General features: G+C 38.5%; 1 long non-coding RNA gene across 2 annotated transcripts in view; it reads right to left on the minus strand.

Annotated features, from left to right (window-relative positions):
* LOC139166558 (uncharacterized) overlaps nt 1-25314 on the minus strand; it is a 189056-nt gene that overhangs the window by 132550 nt on the left and 31192 nt on the right. Inside the window, exon 3 of one of the 2 annotated variants that reach the window (XR_011558977.1) lies at nt 8279-8544. The exons of the other annotated variant lie outside the window; for it this stretch is intronic. This is a non-coding gene — a long non-coding RNA (uncharacterized lncRNA). The remainder of the gene's footprint in view (nt 1-8278; nt 8545-25314) is intronic. 2 annotated transcript variants of the gene reach the window in all.

Below are 25314 nucleotides of genomic sequence, written 5' to 3' on the forward strand. Positions count from 1 at the left end.
TATGCCACCCCTCTCCGAAGACTCAGGGTGGCTCAGAACATGTCGCTTATGCCCCCCCCTCCTTTAAATGCTGCTGCTAAGAAAGGACTAAGAATGAGATTTTAGCATGTTCCATTCTAATTATGTAATGGCATGTAGGACTGACCTTGAGGGATGAAGAAAAGAGATACTGCCAAGAGAAGAGTCAGAGAAGAAAAAGAAAAGAGATTTTGTACTTTCAGACTTACAAAATTTTACTAATGCTGACTTACAGTAAATTATAATTATTTTCTCATCTACCGTAATTGTGTTTCCTGTCTGATTTATCTGAGTGAGCTGGCACATAACTGATTCATGGGTTAATTAGCCCCCTGAAAGTTCATTTATCTTTTAAGTAATTTTAATTTCTTGCCCCCTCTTAATTTTTTAAACTTTCATATGTATTGTTTTATATTTTAACATTTTATTGTACACTGCTCAGAGTCCATCTTGGATGGAAATATAAAAAAATAATAAATAAAATTATTAGATAGATTCCACTATTACTGTCATTACTATTGAAATGCTCATCCACAATAATTAATAGATAATCCAAAATAATTAATTGATAATTTCATACTTAAAATTCATATTGACATTTCGTCATTGTTATGAAAATTGTGAGTCATCTTTATTTATTGCATTTGAAGAATTGTTGGATTTAGAAAAAAAGTATTTATTGGTACTATGGACATGACTGGGTTGAATTCAAGGGAGGGGTCAAACATGTCATTAGTCCTGAGTTCCTTCAGGCCTACAAGGAATCTAAGTCCATCCCACCTTGAGTTTCATTGACCCATGTTTGTAATACTGCCAATTGACTATTAATTGTTCAGATTCTTGTAGAGAACATTCATCTGCAATAAATCCATATTCATTTGAACTGCCTTGGCTCCTGGTTTCCTGTCGTTGATAAGCACATGAGCACTTTGCTAAGTATTAGCAATAACATATTATCTTATTCATAGAACCTGGATATACATCCATTGTAGTTTTATTCATTTTTCTGAAATGAATAATTGTAAGTATTGGAAAGTCAGATAAACACTCAACTTGAAAAGGTAAAAAGAGAAAATAATACAAGAAAGCAATACAATACAATACAAGAAAAGAAAAGAATTTATAACCATATCTAATCGTCAATCAAAAAGAGTGAGCCATTAGAAATAATGTTAAACTTAAGAATTTATAGTGATTTATTTCTCATTATAATTAGTGCCTGGTTATCCACAGGATTGCATCTCCTAACAAGAGTTAGCCCAACCACTTCAATCATGTCAGGAAAAGAAGCTGATTATCCTTCATTTTGGGGAAGTTGGGTGGGCAGCAGGCAAGATGGGGTGGAACATAGTTCCACTGGCAGAAATGAAGCTGCATACACAGCTCCAGTTGACCAGTGGCAATAACTTCCTGGATTACCGGTCTCAGCTAGGCTCTCCTTTTTTTTCCCTGCTGCTGCTATGCACTCCTTGCTTTTTTCCTCTTTCTTCCTTCCTGGCCTCAGACGAGCTTCCCTCTGTCCTGCTCGGCTCCCCTCCAGCCTCACACGGCCATCTCTCAAGGCCAGGAGAGCCACGCTGCACCGAAGCAGTCTGGGCTGCGGTCTTTTTCCCCTGGCGAAGCCCTCACTCTGCCCACAGCTAAGATGAAAAAGCATCATGCGGCAATAACAGTTCACTTGAACAATGATGATCATTCAAGCAGCTGCCACCTGGTTACATGGCCGGCAAGCCACTCCTACCCAGTCACATAATCATCAAGCCACACCCACAAAATAAGCTCCACCCACAGTGTGGCAGTAAAAACTTTGGCTGCCCATTACTGGGCAGAGCCCTTCACTGTTTTTGAGTGAAGGGTTTGTCACGCTGTGAATTGACAGCCTCCAAAGACATTGAGAAACATCCAGTAGTTAGATAGTTAACTCTGTTTATTAATGTAGCTCCTCCTTTGTGATGTAACCTGTTTGCTCACATCCTCCTCTTTGCAGGAAAAGAAGCAAATGCCATTATTACGCATCATCTTCATTAACCATGTAGATGTGCCATTTTATGTCTCTTCAGACAATCTTTATTTTTCTACTTTTTCTAATAAAAGTTTAGTTCATTTGAACATGCTCTGTCTGTACTTTAATAACCATCACCTCCGGAAGTTCCTGGCTCAGTCCCTCAGGCTGAGCACCTTGCTTAAGGTAACGGTCCTTCTAAATCCAACAGGGTTGACTCTCAAGAATGATCTCCTATTGGTCCCCTTATTTGTGTTCAATATTGTGTGCTTTGTAGAAAAAATTGAAATCGGTAGGCAATAAGCTAAAGAGGAAAAACTCCTGGCTCTTTCTCTCTTGCAAACATTTTCATTTATTTTAAAAATAAAAATTCCTAAAGATTTGTTGCTTGCTTGCCTACTTGTTTGTTTCATAGACACATGTTTGTAATTTGCCTTCTTTACACACTGCATCATTGAAAAAAAATGTGGTGCATGAATAATAGAATAGAAACCATTTATGCAGCCATTCTTTCTTATGAGTCCTACAAACAAAACAAAACCTCGAAGGGATTTAATTTTATTATAGCAAGCCAACTATTTGGCTGGCTGTATTTTAGCTGATGCACAGATTCTTTCAAACAATGGTAAGAGGCTTTTGGCACAGCTTAAGCTTTGTTCACGATTCAACTCTGAACTATACATAATGCTGCTCTTATCTGCAATGCTTTTCTGTCTAACACAAGCTTTTATCATGAAGCAGGTTTACATATCACACCAAATGTAAGACTGATTCATAGCTTACACAGTTTACACAATTGCTCTCATAGAGTAGAGTAAAACCAAATAAGACAAACTATCACTTAAGTTGATGAGTTAACTCATCTGACTTTACACATCTCTGTTGTGATACCTAATTTTTAAATTATTTGTTTCCACATTATTAATATTGATATTTATGGTCTCATAAACGCTGAACCATGAAAATTTCATGGTATGTTCAGCGCCTAAAAAAGATTCACATTCCACCCTCCTCTGTATTCTTATCAGTTAATATTGCATTCTCACCAATTCAAACAGAGGCTGTAAGAATCTAATCAATTCTCCATCTTAATGATCTAGGAAGTGAAAGTGAAAGCTATCCAATTGCAGAAATTTTGTAACTTTACTCTGTTGTCTGTTAATAAATCTTGTTAAAGATAAAGCCTGAGAATTTGTTTTCTGTTTAGACCACTGCCAAGGAAATTAAGATTGCCTTGGACGGGAAATGAACACTCGGACACCAAGCTGGGTAAAATGGGTCACTTTATTAAATATTAACAGAAAGACCTGCAGGGGTCGCTAAATGGGGCGGAATTTCCAGAACACAACATACTTGGGCAACTCAAATGGGCGTTACTCCATGCCTGGTCAGGGTGAGGCGTGCCCCTACACCCAGCCTGAAAGCCACGCCCAGCGTGTGGGAGGGCTCACCCTGCATGACCCGGAACCGGAAATGACGTAGGTGAGCCCCAAGGGCACCCCCTTCGCACCTCTCTGTCCGTGGAGGAAGCTTGAGTTGTGCAATGGGGGTGCCAATCATCTTACAAAAGATGCCCAAAGGAGAACACATAGTTGCTACAGATACCCTTTCCGCCCCGTTTCTGCCATATAGTGACCAAGAATATAAACATCCAATTGTTGAATCAGAACCTATTTACATACAGATGCACCCCATAACCACAAATCCTTTCCCTCGTCCAGGATGGAGTAGGCGAAAAACAATCTGTAGCAAATGCCATAAGACTGCAAAAATTCCTACTTGGCCCCAAACCAGGCGACCTATAAAACATCCTGGATTGAGCGGAGGGTGGGTGGGTATCCGTTTTGTGACGAGCTCGGGGGCAAGAGAAGCCGGGGGGGCAAGCAAGCCCTGATAAAGGGCACACGCCCCGCCCCTCGGCTTTCCCAGAATGCCCGAGCGGCCACTGATTGCTCTGGGGCGTTCCCACGCTACCGCAGGGGACGCCCCAGCTGATGGGGGAGCCGAGTTGGTTCCCGCCATTGGCAATTTTCGTCCGGGCGTTATTTCGCCTGGCCTCTCATTTTTGAGATCAAACCTTTTTTCCAAATTAGCCTGCAATGTCTGTGAACAGCAAAAATCTTAGTGTCAATTACATAGAAATAAAGAATCACAGGAAACTATATGCGTTTGTTATTTGATCATTTGAATTTTAGTAGCCTAGCTATTGGTACCTTTATTTTTATTTGTTTTAGGTTACTTTAGATTGTACCAAAATACCTAAAGATTTCTGGTGATTAACAACTGAATTAAAACATCAACACCTCATGCATGGGAAATTGATCACAAAACAAATTCCATGAAATAATCATTTCCTTCTTTCAGCCTTCTGCTCTATAGTCATTGCGCTATGCTCAAATGCACTGCTGATGAACAAAGACATCCCCAGCAAAGATTCATCACATGTGCCAGCACAATTTTGCATCTGTTTTACAGTCTGTTTGTTTGTTTGTTGGCCACCCATTTTATAATGGACTACCTTTATGTAGAAAGTACTATATCAGATCTGCATTTTTGAATCTAGGCATACAATGGAGTTCTTACCAGAAGTGTTGTTCATGTGGATGGCTCTTATCCTAATAAGGTTCTCTTAGTTTCCACATTTTATTTCTTTTAGAATTCTATGGATGTAAAACATTATAAGAATGCGCATGTTCTTTTTTATTCAAAAAGAGTGAGTACATGAGTACTTACTATTTTTATACTCAAAATAGCAATATTATTGTCTGTGACAAGTAAGCTAAATATAGTGATATATCATCATTGTTTCTCATAATTACATCTGTTTGCTCGCAAAGTTAAACAAGATAAACATCTATAGTGAATAATAAGTAACACACACAGCAAGAAAATTACTGTATCACTAACCAGAAAAAGGATGGTGTTTCCTAATAATCCCCAAATACACACTAGAAAAATCCATTTTAAATATTTTCCACAGAACTAAATGAGTTGTAGCAAATCTAAATTTGAAAGGAATTTATTCCACAAAGCTGGAGTAATGTAAACCCAGGTGTCTCCTCAAACTGGCTAACAAAAGAAAACATTTACAAATAATTACAGTACTGTATATCAGTTGTCTGAATTACAAAATTAACCCAGGCACTTCAGTGCATCATTGATCATCTTATAAACTACCAGTAGAAGAAAATATTTGTAGTTCAGACAACCATGGGGTCCTTGGTGCTCTCTGAGTTTGTCTGGTTTCTTGCAGACGTTTCATTACCCAACTAGGTAACAAGATCAGTGGTTAGGAGGGAGCAGGATTTATTCTGTTTATATATTAATGCCTTGCCTTATCAGTATTGGTGGGAATGCTTTTGGTGACTCATTTACTATTTTTAATGTTAGTTTAGAAAATAACCCTATGTTGCCTTTGTAGATAGAGGTGTAAGAATTATACAACTATGATACATGTACCGGTATGATCTAAGATCTTTTTAAATTAGGTTCTCCATTTATGCTGTTTCCTTGGTTAGCTGATTGCTATTTATCTCTTGTCCTTATGAGCATTTGTAGTTTTTTTAAAATGCAACTATGTTTTAATCTTTTATAGTAATTACAGTACTGTTCTTCTACAGCAGCATGGTGGCCTAGTGGTGAAGATGCTTGTCTCCCATTTGGATGGTTCTCTCTCTCTCCCTCCCCTCCCTCCCTCCCCTCCATCTATCTAATATATAATAATTAGACTTCAATGCCAAATATTTTTGGTAAGTACTATAATAATGTAACTTACTGCTTAGTAAACAAACACAGTGCATGAAATAATTATCTTCTGCACTAAAATGAACAATCAGCATAATAAAAGTTGTTTCATTATAGGTAACTATACCACCGATAAATGAGGCTGCTTATTATTCGTTTTCAGTACTTTAAACAGAATGCATTTTGGCTCTACAGCTCCAAATGTGAAACCCTTCGTAAAGATCAACTTAACTTAAAGAAATAGGATTAATGGGATGCTTTTATAATTTTCTTTAAATTAACAACTGCACTACTTGAGGAATGATAGCCAAGTGGCTGAACTCGTTAAAAATAAATCATTGATTACACTTTTAATAATACTCAGCCTACTTACTGTAACCCATAACTCAATTATTCCCTTAGTCAACACTTTTTAATGTATATATCTGGCATGCTGTTTTTTTTATTACTTATGTAAGAAGGCTATTTGTAGTAGAAAAATACTGGCTCAAAATTACATTTTTTTAAAAAAAAGAAGAAGAAACTAAACTTGACATGTAAATCAAATTATATTTTGAAGTCACCACCTAATATGACCCCAGCTCAAATCATAATAATCAAAATTTTGATTCATTTTGGCTATTTGATTCTTTATTCTAAGCCTCTAAACTGTGTAGAATGTAGAATGTAGGTCAGGGCTGTCAAACTCCTGGCCCGTGGGCCGGATGCATCACATACTGGCCATGCTCACACCCATTTTAGTAAAGGTGGAAAAAGTCTTGATACATCACATGATGCAACTGTGATGACATGAGTTTGACACCCCTGTTTTAGGTGATCCCTTCACCAGAGTTATTTAAGACAGATGGCCATATAAGTGTTTTAAATAATTATCAGGGACAGCATCCATCAATGGCCATTATCTTCTGTCAAAAAGAATACACATTTGTATTAATGCAAGTTCTTGAAAGCAAGAGCTGATTTGGGTGTTCAAATTAATTTTTAGTGGATGCTATCTGCATTTTTAATTGTTTAAAATTACATTTTAATTTTCTTTTAAACTTCTGCTTTTAATTAATCAATATACAGTAATTGTTATTTTATTGTCTACTATCTTGAATGCCATTTTTGGTAGAAAGGTAGCATACAAATTCAATAAATTAGTAATATATAGATGATGCTGGGCATGATGTTTAAGAAACTGAATATGTTCAGAAAATACATCAAAGATTACCAGTGGCACAGAATAGGAGCAGAAATTTGAGAATAAAGGAAAGATGGAGGAGTGCTTTTCAAATACTGGTTGGAATAACATTCAAAATATTGTATCTTTGTTCTCTCAGAAAGAAAAATCAGATCTATTGGGCTTATGTTACAGGATGACAGATTTTGATGAAACATTTGAAAAAACTTGGAAGTGGATTATCCTTGACAGGGTTCTTCAAACAGATTAGAGCAGTGATGGCGAACCTATGACACGCGTGTCAGCACTGACACGCGTAGCCATTTTCAGTGACACACGGCCGCTGGAGAAACTTTCGGAGAGAATGCGCCGGCGCACGCAATGAGGCTTTATCTTGAACACTGTGTTTGGTTTTGAGTACTAAGTATTAAGTACTAAGGATCTTAGAAAACTAAAAGAAAAAAAAAGGAGTGATCAACATTTTAGGATGCTCCCTTGTTCCTTGTAGTGTTTTATTTTTTAAAATCTTACTGTTTGTCCTGTAGGCCATTTGGGATTTCTGAATAAAATATAGCCTGTAAATAAAAGAAATATTTTTTCCTTAACAAGAAAAAAGATAAATAAGAGGGAATCTTGTATTTCCTTTTCTTTCCTGTTAAAAGCTGGGTCTCTACACATTTAATTTGAGTGGATGCCTTCAACCTCAATTGAAGATTTAGTCAATGAAATTCAGCAACAAAAACATCACTAAATCAGTGATGGCGAACCTGTGGCAGTCCAGCTGGACTGCCACAGGTTCGCCATCACTGGAAGATTTCCCCCTCCCCCTCACTTATCTTAGTTCATGGCACCCCACACAAGTTAAATAACAGCAAGACCAACAAAAGAAACCAACTGACAGATTAACAAAGAAGTCACTAAGCAGGTAAGTTAAATAATTATACATATTTGTTATTTAAACTATAAATATCACAAAATTATGTTTTTTTCTCAAGGTGACACACCACCCGAGTTATGCTCAGGTTTTTGGCGAATTTTGACACACCAAGCTCAAAAGGTTGCCCATCACTGGATTAGTCATATTTTGCCGTCTGAAACAAGCGGTGTAAAATTATCCATAATATTCCCTTCAACTCTTACAATTTTATTGTATGCTTATCAGTGTAGAGTAAATTGTTTATCTTTTTTGCTTTATTCAGTCCAGGCAGAATAATAATAATAATTGGCTCTCTTGCTTTTATTTATATCAGGAGGCTGGTCAATTCCTTCATAAAGTTTCAGACTGTTTATCAACTCCCAAACATTTATTAAATATAAATAATTAAATAAATACAGGAGTGGGTTCTACTTACCTTCCCTAATCGTTCGGGGTCACACCCAAAGTATACATTACATACACACCCCTGTTGCTCCCAGGTTACACTGGTCTGTGCAGGTGCAGGAGGCTTTGCACATGTGCAGATGGTTATTTTTGCATACATTTGGCTCCAGTGGATGGATATGAAGCAGGAGGACCGGTTCTGGCATGTCCAGCTGGCTTTCACTACCAGTTTGGCGAGCGGGGGACATTGTTGCTACCGGTTCTATAGAACTGGTCCAAACCAGCAGGAACCCACCTCTGTAAAAATAGATAACATTTACTGCACTGATTATGTTACTTAGTTAGGGTAATGAAACATGTGTTGGAAAGAAACTTACTCAGAACAAATTAGAGTATTGGAAAAAACCCTGCAAAGACTTAGGACTTGGAAAACATTCTTCTTTGCAGAAAGTGACAATGAAAGAGCTTGTAAGTGGATAAGAACTGGGAACATTAATAGCACCTGGTTAGTGCTGGAAAGAAACATTTGGAGCAAGATAGACCAATTGGGGAAAAATGCCTACAAAGACTAAGGGCATGGAAAACATTCTTCACAGAGAGTAACAATGAAAGAACTTGGGTACATTAAGAGCACCTGGTTAGGGCTGGATGGTAGGCACAACAGTGTGATTATTTAATACTATTTGCTGAAATCTCCTGAAACGCTTTCCTAATCTCTAAACATTTCTTTTAAATGATTTGGATCAGAGTTACTAGTAATAGATTTATCCAATTTGAAAAGAAAAGCTTCCTGGCTTGCTACTATTGATATCACCTAAGTTTGTGCCAGCTGAGCAGTAAACATTTTAGAAGTGTGCAAGCAATTATAAAGGGTTCAGCATAATCTTAAAGCCAATATTATCTCAGATCATGGTTTGTCAGTGAAGCCAAATATGAAATTAGAATTCCTAGTACTAGAAATATTTGCCCAGGTTTGATAAGACCAAGCAAAGATTTTTTGCCATATTAGTTACCTTATATCCTTATTAACATTTTGTGCAAGATAATATGAAATGGATGCTACCTTTTTATTTGTAGCTGCTTATTATGTTTTCATCCCAATGTGTTTAGGCAGAATTGTATAGATTTTTGCATGAGATAATATTTTTTTCATCTTTACAGAATATTTTGGTAACTAGCCTTAAATGCAAGTTTATTTCTGATACAGAAGAGGCACATGTAAAGAAGTAGTTATATACAATGTCACTGTCAATTCCTTGAAAATGTTTACCATAGGTAAAGAGCAGAATAATTTAATATTTTGAGTGGCTAACCATTATGAAAAGGTAAAAGGTGAAAGATGAGGCGGTTCAGTTCTCCTTTCCCAAAGGTCATTGGTTTTCAAATAGTCTGGCCTGTTTTCCTCCACTGTTTCGCTGCTTTATAACTGCCATAACCAATTTTCTTGAGAAATATTTTACTTGGTGTCCTCTCACTTAATTTTGGTACATAAGAGAGCTATGTTTTTCATAGCCTACAGTCTTTCTTGTGATGAAATGAGAAATAAAAGGACACTTAGCCCTCCCTCTTTCTTTTTCTTTTTTTAAGAATTAGGTAGATTCACTAGAAGATAAAGAAATAATCAATGAGGATATAAAAATATAGAATTGCTCCAAATCAGAGCAATTTTTAGAAGGATTTCCCATGGAAAGTATACAAATTAATGTATGATTACAAAGAAAGCCTTGAGATGATGCTGGTTTTCTCCACTGTGAAAGCACTCTATACTAAAAAGGTTTAATTAGCATAAATCATGCAAGATTCAGCATGCACAGACACCAGAAATTAACCTTAAATATACAGAGAACCAAAGAATAACCTTACTGCCATGTTAACTAGACATTTATCTCTTGCCTGGTCAAGTAACAATTCCTGGAATTTGAAGTTCCTTTCTGATTCAGTTTTATCTGTACTTGCTTTCTGGTTTTCTGGAAATTTGAATATAGAATCTGAGGCTAGAACAGTATCTTGGCTCTCTGTCTTTCTCTGCCACCTCAGCATTCAGGTTGCTCATTTTCTCTTGCCAAGTTATCACTTTGTAAAGCTTGGATTTAAAAGAACCCAAAAAACTATTTAGCTAGAGGAGGGTGTGCTGCAGAACAAAAGAAATTCTCTCTTAATAATATTCAAGTCTAGATGAGTGAATATGGATTTCCTATCTGGGATGCATCTGTTAATCTTGCAATTGAGCAGTCTTTGGTGCTCTCTGAGCTGGCTTGTTTTTTTGCAGACATTTCATTACCCAAATTAGGTAACATCATCTAAGCAAAATCACTAGCAATTGCTAGGTTGATTTGCTTAAAAAAACAAATAAAGACAGGAAAAATAGACATCTTGTGTGTTTACTCCATTTGCTATGCAACTATGAAGAACTGATAACTTCAAAGTTATTGTGTAATCCTTTATATTTAAATCTGATTGGATTTGACAGATGTGAAAGAATATTGTTTGATCTAATTTAAAATAAATAATTATTTTATAAAGCAAGACATAAGGCCAGGCCATCATGATGAGGATGACACAAGATATTAAAGGGTGGGACATTATCTCCTTGCTGGTATGGGAAGCCCCCCACCCCCCGAATGAAATATTTTGCTTTCTTGGAATGGCAAATCTTACATGTTTCAATTGCTGTGATTTTTGAAATTTTATTTCATTAATGTTTCTGATTTTTCTTATATAAGTTGCATTTCTTACATAAAATTGAGGTGTTTACTGTGTTATCAAAAAGTAGAGGTGAAACTTTATTTAAATATAATGACATAATCAAAATAGTATGTCTTTATATATCATTTTAATTTTATTTTTCCAGTTTCATCCATTACCCTGCCATAATGAAGCATCCAAAAGAAAATAATTAGGTAAAATAGTAACACAAAATATATTAAGGAAGAGTGAATGAGTCAAAAATGCAATAGACTAAGAAAATAATACTATTTACATTAATGAGATCCTAAAAAAGTGAAGAGTTTTAAAGAATAAAAGATAATGCATGGAATGGTATATGGACAAAGTAAAAGCAAGGACAAGAAAGTTATGGAGAGGTGCAATGAACAATATTGCTTTAAATTATTTGTGATTCATTTTCTTTTTCTTATCTCATTTTTTAAATTCCTATGGCTCAGTATGTACTACACGTTTTCTATAGTCTGCAAAAACTTGTTTATTCTAAAGGGAGACAGTGGAATCAGTATGTGCGAGTTAATGATATAATGTTAATTACTGTATATACTCGAGTATAAGTCAACTTTTTCATTACCAAAAATGTGCCGAAAAATCCGACCTTGACTTATACTCGAGTCACTGATGGCGCTCGGGCACTGGGATGGCCCAAGTGCTGGCATCTTGCGAGTGTGCAAATTATTTCTCACTGAAGGGACCGCTTAGCATTCCCTCCCATCGAGCTCTACCCCATCAACACACACACACCTCCACCGAGCCGGGACAAGTGAGGCAGGCGAGCGGTGGCTCCCCAAGAGCGCACAAACTTTCCATGGAGCTTCTTCTCTCCTCGAGGCAAAGCAGCCGGATGCTGCACTGCAGAAGCTGTCCGGGAGGAGCAGCCATGGATGATGCAGCCGCCTCAGGAAAGCAGGCAGCAGGCGAGGTGGGCGGCGGGAGGCGGCTTCTGATCGGGGCGCCTGGAACTGAACGAGTCAGCCTAGGCTATGGGGCCTGTTCTGCCGAGCGAGCTCCCCATTGTCCCAAGGAGCCTCTCCGCCTCTCTTAGGCTCGAATCCCAGGCAGCTGCATCATCCATGGCCACTCCGCCCGGACAGCTTCTGCAGTGTAGCGTCCGGCTGCTTTGCCTTGAGAGAAGAAGCAGCTCCGTGGAAAGTTTGTGCACTCTTGGGGAGCCTCCACTCGTCTGCCTCACTTGTCCTGGCTCGGTGGAGGAGTGTGGAGGGGGGGGCGGTAGAGCTTGATGTGAGTAGAGCTTGCCCCACCTTTATAAGGGGTCTCCCCAGCATCACCAAGCAAAGGATGAGTGGCTGCTGTCTCAACTCCCTCCAACCCAGGATTTCCCTCCAGGAAAGAAGTTGCAGCATTACTGGGGGTTCCCTGCAGGGGGCTGGTGTGGGGGTGGCATTTGGGGATCCTTCCTGGGAGGGAGAGAGATACAAGCCTCCCCCTGTGTGTGTGTGTCTGTCTATCTGGAAATCCCATGTTCTTAAGATGAAGATGTGGGGGGGATATTGTGGGTGCGGTGTTGTGGTTGCGTGTTGCATGTGGGTGAAGGAGAGCAGTGGAGAAGGGGGGAGGAAGAGGAGGAGGAAGAGAAGGAGGAGGGTGGCTTAAAGCCTGGGAGGGAATGAAGGGAACGTGAGAGCAGCAGGCGAGGGGTGGGCAAAGCGCCCAAGAAAGGCGGCAGAGGAGCCGCAAGAGAAAGTAGCCAAAGATCTGCAGAGATTCTCCCAGAGTGGCTTCAAGGGCTCAGCCCGCAGCTTTGCCTGGAGCCTCTCAGGTGGTGAGGAATGCTAAGCAGCAGAATCAGCAACAGCAGCCGGGCTTCTCTATTTCTCTCCCCCTGTGCTCAGTCCCTGGCCAGGGATTGCGGCAGCTTGCTTTTCGGCTGGGCACGATGGGAAAAAAGGGGTCTGGCTAGTTCATTTTATTTTATTTTTAGCTATATCTATCTGTCTGTCTGTCTGTCTGTCTGTCTATCATCTATTTATCATCGATCTATCATCTATCTATTTATCTATTATCTCTATCTATCATTTATCATCTATCTATCTATCTATCTATCTATCTAATGCCTCAATTAATGTAATTTTATTGGTTTCCATTTTTACCAGTTACCAGTAGCCACTGCATTTTCTACCCTAGACTTATACTCGAGTAAATAAGTTTTCCCTGTTTTTGTGGCAAAAATAGGTGCTCCAGCTTATAATCGGGTTGACTTATACTCGAGTATATATGGTAATTGAACATCATCATTTTATAATTTGCAAAATGTACTCGAGGAAAAAGATAATCATTTGGCTTTTTTTTTTAAAAAAAAAATTGCTGTGCAACAAGAATAACAAAATTTCTTGCCTTTTCCCAAAGTAGATCTCATTCAATTAGGAAAAAGATAATTTGTTTCAAAATGCATTTCAAAAAAGAACAGAGAGTCACTGTGGACTTCAGTGTTCTTGCATTTATTTAGTTGTAAGGTGTCCAAGAGGTGCAGGTCTTCTTATTCACAGTAAAATTATCTCATGAGCAATTTGCAGTCTCTTTGATTTTTCATACTTCTGCTTATTTCCTGCAGAAAGCCTTAGTACTATAAAGAACCCTTCCTACTGGGCTTTGTCTTCCTAGGAAGTATGAGCATCCCTAACTTAAATAGATTCAAAAGATGTGCAGCAGCACAAAAGAGTAACAGTTATATGCATCTTGGTAAGGATGAGTCATTTACAAAACTCTCAGAAGTAGGTTACATTTAATATCTAAAGTTTAAAATATCATTTGGAAAAGCAATCTGTGTGATAAACACTTATTACAGAGGTGTAAGACCTATTCCCAGAAGTCCATAGCAGAATGGCTAAGGGTAGTAGAAGTTGATATCTTAAGTTCAACTGTTTCTGCTTTAAAAGCCTTCAGGTTAAAGGATTTATGCAATAGCAATTCTGTGCCCAATGGGTAGAGAAGGTCAATAGATAAAGAAAAAAGTTTCTTCAAAACCAATTGTGATAAGTTCTGAGAGCGCTTACAACTGAGGCAGACACATTAGTAAAGGCTAACAAGTTTATTCAGCTCGATAACAACGCTAACAGTGAAAGCGCTAGTTTGACAGCTAGTGTGGCTTGCTCTGGCTAACAGAGGGCAGCAAAGTCAGCACCACTGACAGGTCTTTATATAGTCATGCCAGAATGGTGGCAAACAATCAGTGTTCAGCAGCAGCCACAGACTTGAGGGAAGTCTGGATGCAGCACTCCTCCATCACTAGATGGCGCATTCATAGTCTTGCAGATAGGCAGGCCTTCTTCTGATTCTCTTGGACAGTCTGAGAGTTTCTGTCGAAGCTGAACTAGGTGAAATTATCAAAGAAGTTCCTCCTGCCCTCTCTGGAGGCTTTTCTGCTTCACTGACTGCTTCCATCACTGTAACAGAGTCTTCAGTGCAGGGTGAGTTGTATTTACTTTGTTTGTTGTAGATCACCTTGTCATCTGGGATAAGTTCACCTGCAAGCAAACTTTTAGCTGGGTTATTTTCTGCTATGTAAGCTTTTGTCCCAGTGCTCCAGCAACCCCATAATTGATCAATGTGGCATCAACACATTCATCCATCATTCAAAACCAGTGCATAGGACACGAGGCTTGCTAGATTAGTGATAGTTCCTGCCAACTAGAGGGGGTGGCCTGCATCGTTTCTGGCATAAACAAGGTCCCCTGATTGGAAAGTTCTGATTTTTGAGGTTGAGTCACTCGGAAGGTCTGGGTAATAGTTAGGATGTAATCTGTCCAATTTAGTCTTATTCTCCTTCCCATTAGTAGTTCAACAGGACTTTGGTTTGTTTCCGGGCATGATGTGGCAAGCAGCAAAAGGAGGTACTTTGATATTTTATACTTCAAGTCCCAAGGCCCTAATCTTGCTAGGGCCTCTTTTACAGAGCACACAGTTTTTTCCACCCTACCATTTGTGGCTAGAAAAAAAGGGGCTATTAGAATATATATTTATGCCCAGTCCTGCTAGGTACACTTCAAGGAGGCCAGATGTAAACTGGGACCCATTGTCAGAAACCAGAGTGTTTGGTATGCCATGGGTGGCAAATAAGGTTTGTAGTATCTTGATTACCATTTCAGAAGTAGTGGAGGACATCAGCTTAACTTCCACTTATTTGGAATATGTGTCCACCCCTATGAAGAACATCTGGCCTTGACCTGGGACAACCAGGACTATGTGGGGTGAGACCAAGGTCCCCTTGGATTGTCTCATTCAGGAGGGAGCACTTTGGGTGGTTTTGCTCTTGTTTCCTAGCATGTTTGATTCTCAGAGACTCAATCAGCAATATCCCAATCTAGCTTTGGCTACCAGACGTAAAGCCTGACCAGAGCTTTCATTCTTATTATTCCAGGATGGCTGTCATGTAATGTGGTCAGGATGTGGGTCCTTAATGCCTTAGAAATAATCACTCTATGTCCCATAGTAAACAACATTTCATGGTTGATCATTTTGTCTTTCCTTGTACATTTGATGTGGAACCCCAGAGTCTAAAGGCCAGCCATGCTTGACTCAATCTAAAACCTGAGAGAGATCTTTGTCTTTGGACATATGTTTGGCTACATCGGTGGCTGATAGAATGCTTGGTAGATCCTCTGTCATCAGTACAGAGTTAACAGGAGCTGGATCCTCCACCAAAACAGGCAGAGGGCATCTGCATGTGTGAGATGCTTGTCTGGCCCATACTCTAGGGTGTAGTAATAGGCTGCCAGAAACTCTGTCCACCTGGTCATTCTTGGGGACAGAATTTGGGGAGATTGCCTGTTCTCAAGTATTCCCAGCAATGGTTTGTGGTCCGTGACCAAAGTGTAATGGCATCGATACACTTATTCATGGAATCTTTTAACTCCTGTGACCAGGGCGAAGGTCTCCTTATCTATCTGTCCATAATTGCTTTATGTTTGGGACATAGTACCAGAGAAAAAGGCTATTGGTGCCTCCAGTCTTGTTGGCAAATTATGACTAAGGATGGCACCCATGCCATAAGGAGAGGCATAGAATGTCAAAACTAATAGTAATTGGTTATTGTATTGCAGGAGGCTGTCTGAAATGAGCAGTCATTTGATTACTTGAAAGGCAGCAGCTTTTTGAGAGACCCATAGCCAAGGGTATTTTGAGTCTAATAGCCTATGTAAAGGCTCAGCCACAAAAGCCTTGTAGGACAAAAATGAAAAAAAAAACCCACTATAAAATTGATGAGGCCAAGAAATGTTTGTAGTTCTGTTTTATTACTTGGGATGGGGGCTTCCTAAATTTCCCTAACTTTAGCCATGGTCAGGTGTAGGCCTGAGGAATCAATCCTGTAGCCTAAGAATGCAACTTCACTAACACCAATTTTGTATTTGTACAGTTTAAGGGTGAAGCCCGCCTGTTTGAATTTCTGTAGTACTGCTCTCAAACATATTTCTAATTGAGATAAGTTCTGAGCAGAAACCAAGATACCATCAAAATAGGGAGCTACTCCAGGGAAGCCTTGGAGCAATTTCTCCATCAAACACTGGAATATTCCAGGGGCTACAGTAATTCCAAATTGGAGCCTGTGGCATTTAAACTCCCCTATATAGGTAATTATAGTTTGGGCCTCTGCTGTGGCATCATCTACTGGAATTTGTTGGTATGCTTGAATAAGGTCCAATTTTGCAAAAAGTTTGTCTTGTCCAAGGGATTGAAGTAAGTGTTAAAGTACTGGCATAGGATAGACAAATTTTGGAGGGCCTTATTGATTGTGCACTTATAGTCTTGTTTGTTGAATCTCTGAATTTGATCTGTTGGAAAGCTTAACTGCTCTGCTTCCTCTAAGGCTACTTGTAGAGTCAGTACTGTTTTCATAAGTAAATTGTAACCTTAATTATCTGATGCCACACATAAGTCTGTCCCTTAGAGCACTATCTAGGTGTTCAACTTCACAGTAAAGGGCAGCTGACCTGAGGGAAAACATGTATTGGTTGTAGTTTTTCCCTCTTTTTGGTTCTTGTGATAAAAGGCATGCCTTCTGGCAATCACAGGTAGAACAGGGGAATAGTGGGTTTCAAGTTCTTTGAGATTACATCCCGGGGCACTGTCTGAACTTTCTGAGGTGCTAAAATATGTTTTCAGGTTTCAAATAACTCATGTCCACAGTTAAATAAAGGCTTTTCCCCTGTCATTTGAAATGCTTGATAGTTCATTTGACATCAGAAATAATTCAAATTTGTCTAAATATGTGTCCCAAGACTCAGTTGCAGGATTGAAGGTGGAAAAAATGAGTAAGGCTACCATTCTCCATAGAAGGGAATTTAACAAGGTTGTAGTTTAAACAGTGGCTTCAGTTCTTTATAGTGACAGCTCCTCAGTGACTGGATCTCAGCTTTGTGTCTATGTCTTGGGTCAGGAGGAATCCCACCCTCATCGCCAATTGTGATAAGTTCTGAGAGCGCTTACAACTGAGGCAGAAACATTAGTAAAGGCTAACAAGTTTATTCAGCTCAATAACAATGTTATAACAAAGTGAAAGCGCTAGTTTGACAGGGCGTCTCGCTGTGGCTAACAGAGAATGGCAAAGTCAGCACTTCTGACAGCTCTTTATATAGTTATGCCAGAATGAAATATAAATATAAATCTGGTCTAAAAGTAATTTATGTTAGTTGGATCAGATCACTGGACCTAGTTTTCTTTAAACAGTTGATTTGGACAAAGGGACCAAAGGGACAGGGAGTAACCTCTTCATGGGGATGGATAAAGAGATAGATGACAGGAATCAGGACATCAATCTCAAGGAAAGTATCCATAGCTTGCATTGATTTTGCTTTCTAGCCCATTGGATTCAGCCACAATATTTGATATTAGATCCTTAGTGTCTTTGGACTCGGACTGCTTAATGTCAGGTTGGTGTGTAATAAAACTGTTTTCATCTCACTATTCATAATTCTCGTTATGAATTAAAAACACTGAAGCTAGACCAACCTGAATCTGACTAAATAATGTAAACATTTTTGTGTTCTTATTTTATCCATGGATTATTTTGTTACCTTGCTTAAGATAACCCTATTTCCCCCTAGGGAGGGATGGGTCAGAGGGTCTTTTGATAGACTTGTGCAGAGATTTCCAGGGCATCTGTTGGATAAAATCCCTTTTATTTGCTTAGAGTTGGTGTCCAGTTCTTTATGTCCCTTTGAGTTGAATGAAGCATGGTTTGGTTTAGTTATTTAGATAAAGTTTTACTTTGACCCTGTTGATCCAGTGGAAGTATTAGAGCTGTGAGAATAAATACCTTTTTATTAGAATAATGTCTATTATGATTGGTTATGGCTTCCAGGAAGTGAAATGTGGTTGGGTCCATGTGATATTGAATTTATCATTAAAGGAGGAAATAACTTGCATTTAAAAACAATTCACTGCCTCCTCATAAAACCATCACTGATAGTTGGATAATTTCTAAGGCTTCCAATCTTTTCTTTTAGGAGAAGGTTGTTGAGACTGTAACCTCAGAAAGTTTGAGGGGAAAAAATCACTAATTTCAACCTTTTCAATAAGGTTTTGGGCCTGGACATGTGCCAAGACAGCATTGATTGTCCTTAAGAATGATTTGTGACAGGATTGATATTGGGTAGTGCATGCATTCTGGCCATATTTGGCAGCTTTTGATACCATAAATCATGGTATTTTACAAATCAGCTCAGGGGTGGGAATGGGTGTGGTATTGTACTGATTACTTTCCTTCCTCTAGAGCCAAATCTAGTAGTGTTGATAGGGTGGGTGGGCCTTCAACGTTTGCTCTTTGGGGATCCTTCAGGGCTTAATTATCCCCTTATCCCTGTTTAATATCTCTATAAATTGAGTAAAGTCTGTTTTCATTATAGGATTAAATACCATCATCCCACTAATGATACCCATTTATATATCTCATCAAAGCTGACAAAGTTCTGATTCTGTGTCTTGAGGTGTGACGTTCATAGCAAGACTGAGTGGGTGTTGATTTTGAGACCTCTTGATACAGTGATGTTTTATCTTTTGTTCTGAACAAGGATGCCTCCCGCCAGACAGATCCAGTGCATAATTTGAAGGTTTTCCCATACTCATGATTCCTGTTTGAAGAGCACATAGCACCCATGGTTTGGAATAGAATAGAATTATTGGCCAAATGTGATTGGACACAGAAGGAATTTGTCTTGGTGCATATGCTCTCAGCGTGCATTAAGAGAAAAAGATACATTTGTCAAGAATCATGTGGTACAACACTTAATGATTGTCATAGGGGTCAAATAAGCAATGAAGAAACAACCAATATTAATAAAAATCTTAGGATGCAAGCAACAAGTTACAGTCATACAGTCCTAAGTGGAGGGGAAAGAATGATAGGAATGATGAGAAAAACTAGTAGAAATAGAACTACAGATTTAGTAAAAGGTCTGACAGTGTTGAGGGAATTATTTGTTTCGTAAAGATCTTTATGTACTAATTACATTCCTGGATTGGGAGATCTAGTCAGGATCACTCATGTCTTAGTCACCTATTATTGGAATTATTGCAATGAGTGCTACATGGTACTTCCCAAGAAGACAACTCAGAAGCCACTGCTAATTCAGAATCTAGTGAAGGTAGTTATGGCCACAGTAGGTAGAATGATAGAATGCCTGTGTAACATCATTACTTTGTGACCTGCACTAATCACTAGTGAATTTACAGGGGGTGGACAAAATATGGAAATACTTGACATTTGGCATCATAATGTTTGAACATGTTCAAATCAATCAAAACTTGACATATTTTAATGTTCTATTATTTGATATGTTTTTTTAAACTACCTTTTTTTTTTACAGAAATTTAAGGACATTGGTTATAACCTTCTAGAAATGGCATACCTCTCAGACTTTCAAAGAGGCCAAATTGTTGGTGCTCGAATGGCTTGCGTTAGTGTAACAGAAAGTGCCCGAATGTTTGGTATTTCAAGAGGTAATGTCTCAAAAGTAATGACTGCTTTTGAAAGAGAAGGGAAAACATCCTCAGCCAAGCACAGGTCAGGTCGAAAGTCGAAGTTGTCTGACCGTCAGACTCTAAAGCGAATTGTTAGAGCGGATCACAAGACCACAGCTCCTAAAATCACTGCAGAGCTCAATAGACACGTACAGAACCCAGTTTCCACAAAAACTGTTCAAAGGGAGCATCACAAATCTGGATTCCACAAAAGAGCTGCAATTAGAAAACCTCTGCTCTCAAAGACAAATGTTTCAAAGCGTTTAGAAACCACCAGAAATGGTCCCTCGAGCAGTGGCAAAATGTGATTTTCTCTGACGAATCATCGTTTACCCTTTTTCCGACCTCCGACCGTGTTTACATTTGGAGACAGCCAAAAGAATCATTTCATCCAGACTGCCTTCTCCCAACTGTCAAACATGGCGGGGGTTCAGTGATGATCTGGGGTGCTATCTCTTGGGAATCCACCGGGCCAATGATTTACCTTCATGGAAGAATTAACAGCCATCACTATTTAGGACTTTTGGCTGATAAAATTCATCCTATGGTTCAAGAACTGCTTCCAGAGGGGGATGCCATCTTTCAAGATGATAATGCACCAACCCATAGAGCAAGAATTGTTAAAGAATGGCACGAGGAACTTTCTAATGAAGTTCAGCATTTCATCTGGCCACCACAATCACCAGACCTCAACATTATTGAGCATTTATGGTCGATTTTAGAAATTCAAGTAAGAAGTCGATTTCCACCACCTTCGTCTCTAAAAGAACTGGAGGGTGCTTTAACTGAAGAATGGGCTAAAATTCCTTTGGAAACAATTCACAATTTGTATGAATCAGTACCTTGGAGAATTGAGGCTGTATTTGCCGTACAAAGTGGACCAACAACATATTAAAAGACATTTTGATGATTTTTCAATGTGTTTCCATTTTTTTGTCCACCCCATATGTGGGCAATTCACAATGCTAATTACCCCATTTAAAGCATGACAAAATGAAGATTTGGAGAGTCATCTATTTCTGATTTTCTTTAGCCCTTTAATAATATTTTAATAATAATTTATAATTATAATAATTTTAATAATATGCACATGCTCTGGGTTCTCTGGAAAGATTTATTTATTTATTTATTTATTTATCAATTTTTTATGCCGCCCTTCTCCTTAGATTCAGGGTGGCTTACAATATGTTAGCGGTAACACTTTTTAACAGAGCCAGCATATTGCCCCCACAATCTGGGTCTCATTTTACCCACCTCAGAAGGATGGAAGGCTGAGTCAACCTTGAGCCAGTGATGAGATTTGAACTGCTGGCCTGCAGATCTAGCAATCAACATTAGTGGCCTGCAGTACTGCAGTCTACCCACTGCGCCACCTCGGCTCTTCAGATCCAGGAGAGATGCCTACTCTGTTGCTGTCTATTGTCCTATGGCAGAGCTGGCTGGAGAATTCTGGGAGTTGAAGTCCACAAGTCTCAGGTTTGGGGGCTTCTGTCCTACAGAATAGGATTCTCATATTTGGATCACCTGAACTGTAAATCTTTAGATTTTGATTGTAGGGTTGTTTCTCCAAGCTTTCACCTAGGACAGGGGTAGGCAAAGTTGGCTCTTCTATAACTTGTGGACTTCAACTCCCAGAATTCCTGAGTCAATCATACTAACTCAGGAATTCTGGGAATTGAAGTCCACATGCCATAGAAGAGCCAACTTTGCCTACCTCTGACCTAGGAGATCTTGTGAATCTGTCTGAATTTACTGTTCTTGATTGTGGTTTGCTGCACATCATATTCCTGCATATGATATTTTATTTTTATATACTTTTTATTATCAGTGTGAGTCACAGGTCAAGTGACTGACTAAGCTTACATACAGACATTAAAGAAACTGACTAAAAATAAAGCTGATTTCATACTAAGTAGAGTATTTTCAGGACCAATTTCTAGCAATCCTTTTTTTAGTGCATTGTCTTATAATGAGTTTTATCACATTCTTGTTTTAACAAGATTATTTTAGATCTTATCTCATTGCCACCTCCTTGTTTTACATGTCTACTAATAAATGTGATAATGAGTGAGAGCATCTATTCAAGGTAAGTGTGAAAGTAGGTCTGAAATGACATTATTTCTATTGGAAAATCTACCCTAGCAGAGTCATGCTCAGTAATGAAAAAACATCACTCAAGAACAAAAACTATCTCTCTTTTGTTGGAAATCTATTTCTATTCCAAACTAGATATGGTTGTGCATTCAAATCAAGGATACTAGAAGAAAAATCAAAGGCCATTATGGAGAGGAACTTGGAGCTGAAGCAACAACTAGGAGGGTTCTTGTCTTTTATTTTGCTCTAGTGGGAGTCAGGCAATCTTAGATGAATATAAACATGTAATAACTTTTCTTAGTACTGATAATGGATAAAAAATTGACAATTCTTTCCTGGTAATAGAGAATTTGACCAAATCATCAGATGCTTTTTACTTATAATAGGAAGCCTTAAGGAAAGGGTGGATAGGTAGAGAATAGTTTACAATCATTTAAAAATATGCCATCTCTAACCTCTCAGCAAGCGCTTCAATAATAATAATAATAATAATAATAATAATAATAATAATAATAACAACAACAACAACAACAACAACAACTGAATAAAGATTAAATCTTCAACAACAAGAACAACAACAACAACAATAATACACTGGAACCTGTGCCAGAACTACCATCTACCAGTGGCAAAGAACTGGTGGGATCATAAGCCCGAAAAAGTGGTTGAAAATGAGCAAGCAAAACTACTGTGGGACTTCCGACTTCAGACTGACCGAATTTTGAAATATAATACACCAAATATGACTGTGGAGAAAAAGAAAGTATGGATCATCGACATCACAATCCCAGGAGACAGCAGAATTGGGGAGAAGCAGCTAGAGAAATTTGTGAAATACGAAGATCTGAAAATCAAGCTGCAACGACTCTGGCATAAGCCAGTGAAAGTGGTCCCAGTGGTTATTGGCACACTAGACACAGTACCAAAGAAACTCAGTGGACATTTGAAAACATCCGAATTGACAAAATCTCCATCTGTCAATTTCAAAAGGCCACTTTACTGGGATCAGGATACATAATTCGCTGCTACATCACATAGTTCTAGGTGCTTGGGAAGCATCCGACTGGTGATGAAAAAAGAAATCCAGCATTGTGATCTCGTTTGCTGTGTTGTATTGAAACAATAATAACAACAACAACAACAACAACAAACCACTGCAACGAGACTGTTCAGTAACTGCCTCCCAGGGCTCTAGTACATGACCTTCACAAAGGCAATAAAAACAAAGTATGTGGTTATCCAAGGGCAAACATTTGCTCTTGAATTGTTGGCATTTCCAAAGTGAGAGCCTTAGAATCATTAGGCTAAAAGCCAAATGCTTGAAACTGGAGAATAAAATGTCCTGACAAACAAGTCTAAGGAGTTCTGAAAAGGAGAGCGATTGAAACAAGATTTTTAAAAATAAATAAAAATGAAAACTAAAAAGAATTAATAAAGCAGAATCAGTTTATGAGGCAATGCACTAGTGCAGTGAAAATGGAAAATAAACCTAAGGGGGTTGGAAGGCGCTGCATTTAATTGTGTAGCATTTGTGAAGCATGGTGGGCTCCCAGAATAACCATAATTCTGAAGCTGCACTGTCTCAATTGAAGTTCTCACTGTACATTCATAAAAGGTGAACACACATGAAATTAGAGTTAAACTGTAAACTAGTTAAAAGACAGATTTGTTAAATGCCTACCCTGTCTTTCAATTGGATCTAATTAATAACTCTCTTCAAATTACCTTGACTCTGATAGTATTTTGCATATCTGGTGAATAAATTATTCTTTTTCAATCAAACACTGAAAAGCAAGCTTTCTCTGCAACTCTTATCTAGTACTAGATAGTTTTACCTCTGAAATAAACTTTTACTGAACCGTCTTAGAATCTTTTCACTATACAAGATGTGATTATTATCCTTTCGGCTTCTCAAATTGCTGGATAAGGCACAAATACACTAAAATTAGTGCGGATGGTAAGTGCAAAGGGTCTGCTTACATTCACATTGCTAGTCCTTTGAGCAAAGCCAGGAGCACTACATTTTGAAATGCATACCCCTTCCCTTGGGCAAACATGATCTAATATTTGAAGCTGTATCCAAACCTAAAACTGACAGCACTAAAACACATTGCATGGACACGTATGCTTCCAATTCTATTAGTCAAGTAATAAGCTTGTGTCCTCTAGCTTGCAGTTCCTGTTCTGTGCTTTAGAATAGAGTGTTCTGTTCTTTAGACAAATATTTTGTATGCTACTTCAGAAAGATGCACAGACATGTAACTAAACAAGAAATCCTTCTGTGCTCTGAATGAACCCTTAATGAAGCTTTCCCCAAACTTAAGTCCTTCAGATATATTGTCACTACAGTTTCTGGAATTTCAGGCCAGCATATTGGCCAGTAGATATGGTTTTATCATATTTGAATAGTAGTTAAGAAGTTAAAGAATGTTACATTTGCATAAAAGTCATTCTCAACTTACACCTGGTCGCTTATAGACTATTAGAAATTACAACCTACCTGAAAAAGGGAGTTTACGACACAGATCCAAAGGACTGACAGTCAGTCCCTCCCACAGGGTCATGTGACTGCATTTTGGGTATTCTGCAACACGGCCACATTTATGACTGTTTGCAGCATCCCACAGTCATGTGACTGTGCTTTATAGAGTCTTTGCAGTTACTTCTGGTTGCTAGGAAAATCATGCCCATAGATACATTGGTTTGCTTCATGACTGTAATGTTTGCTCAACAACTGTAGCATTCATTTAATGATTTCCATGCTCATTTTACAACCATTGCTTTCACTTATTGACTGCCACAAAAAAAGTCATAAAAGCAGTTTGGTCATGTGACTGACTCATTTTATAACCATTAGGACTTATGACTGTAATGGACAGGTTCCTTTATGATTTTATGCTAGGGACTACCTGTAGTGGTACCTCTACTTAACAACTTAATTTGTTCCGTGACCAGGTTCTTAAGTAGAATTTGTAATGCATTTGTAATTTGTAAGTAGAAGCAAATTTTCCCATAGGAATCAATGTAAAAGCAAATAAAAGAAATAAAAGCTCTGAATTTGGGTGGGAGGAGGAGGAGGAAGTAGAGGAGGAGGACAGTCACTACCGAAGGAAGAAGGTGAAGTGAGGTGAATAAAAAAAAATCCAAAACTTTAAGGCTTAAAAAAAAAAAGAGGGACTCTGAGGTGGCAAGGGGGAGCACAAAGTGGTTTATTCCCTCTCCAAGCGCCCAGAGAAAGGAAAATGCTTCATTTGCTCTGACTGCCAAAGCCTC

The sequence above is a fragment of the Erythrolamprus reginae genome, chromosome 4 (genome assembly GCF_031021105.1).
Source record: "Erythrolamprus reginae isolate rEryReg1 chromosome 4, rEryReg1.hap1, whole genome shotgun sequence".
NCBI classification, from domain to species: Eukaryota; Metazoa; Chordata; class Lepidosauria; order Squamata; family Dipsadidae; genus Erythrolamprus; species Erythrolamprus reginae.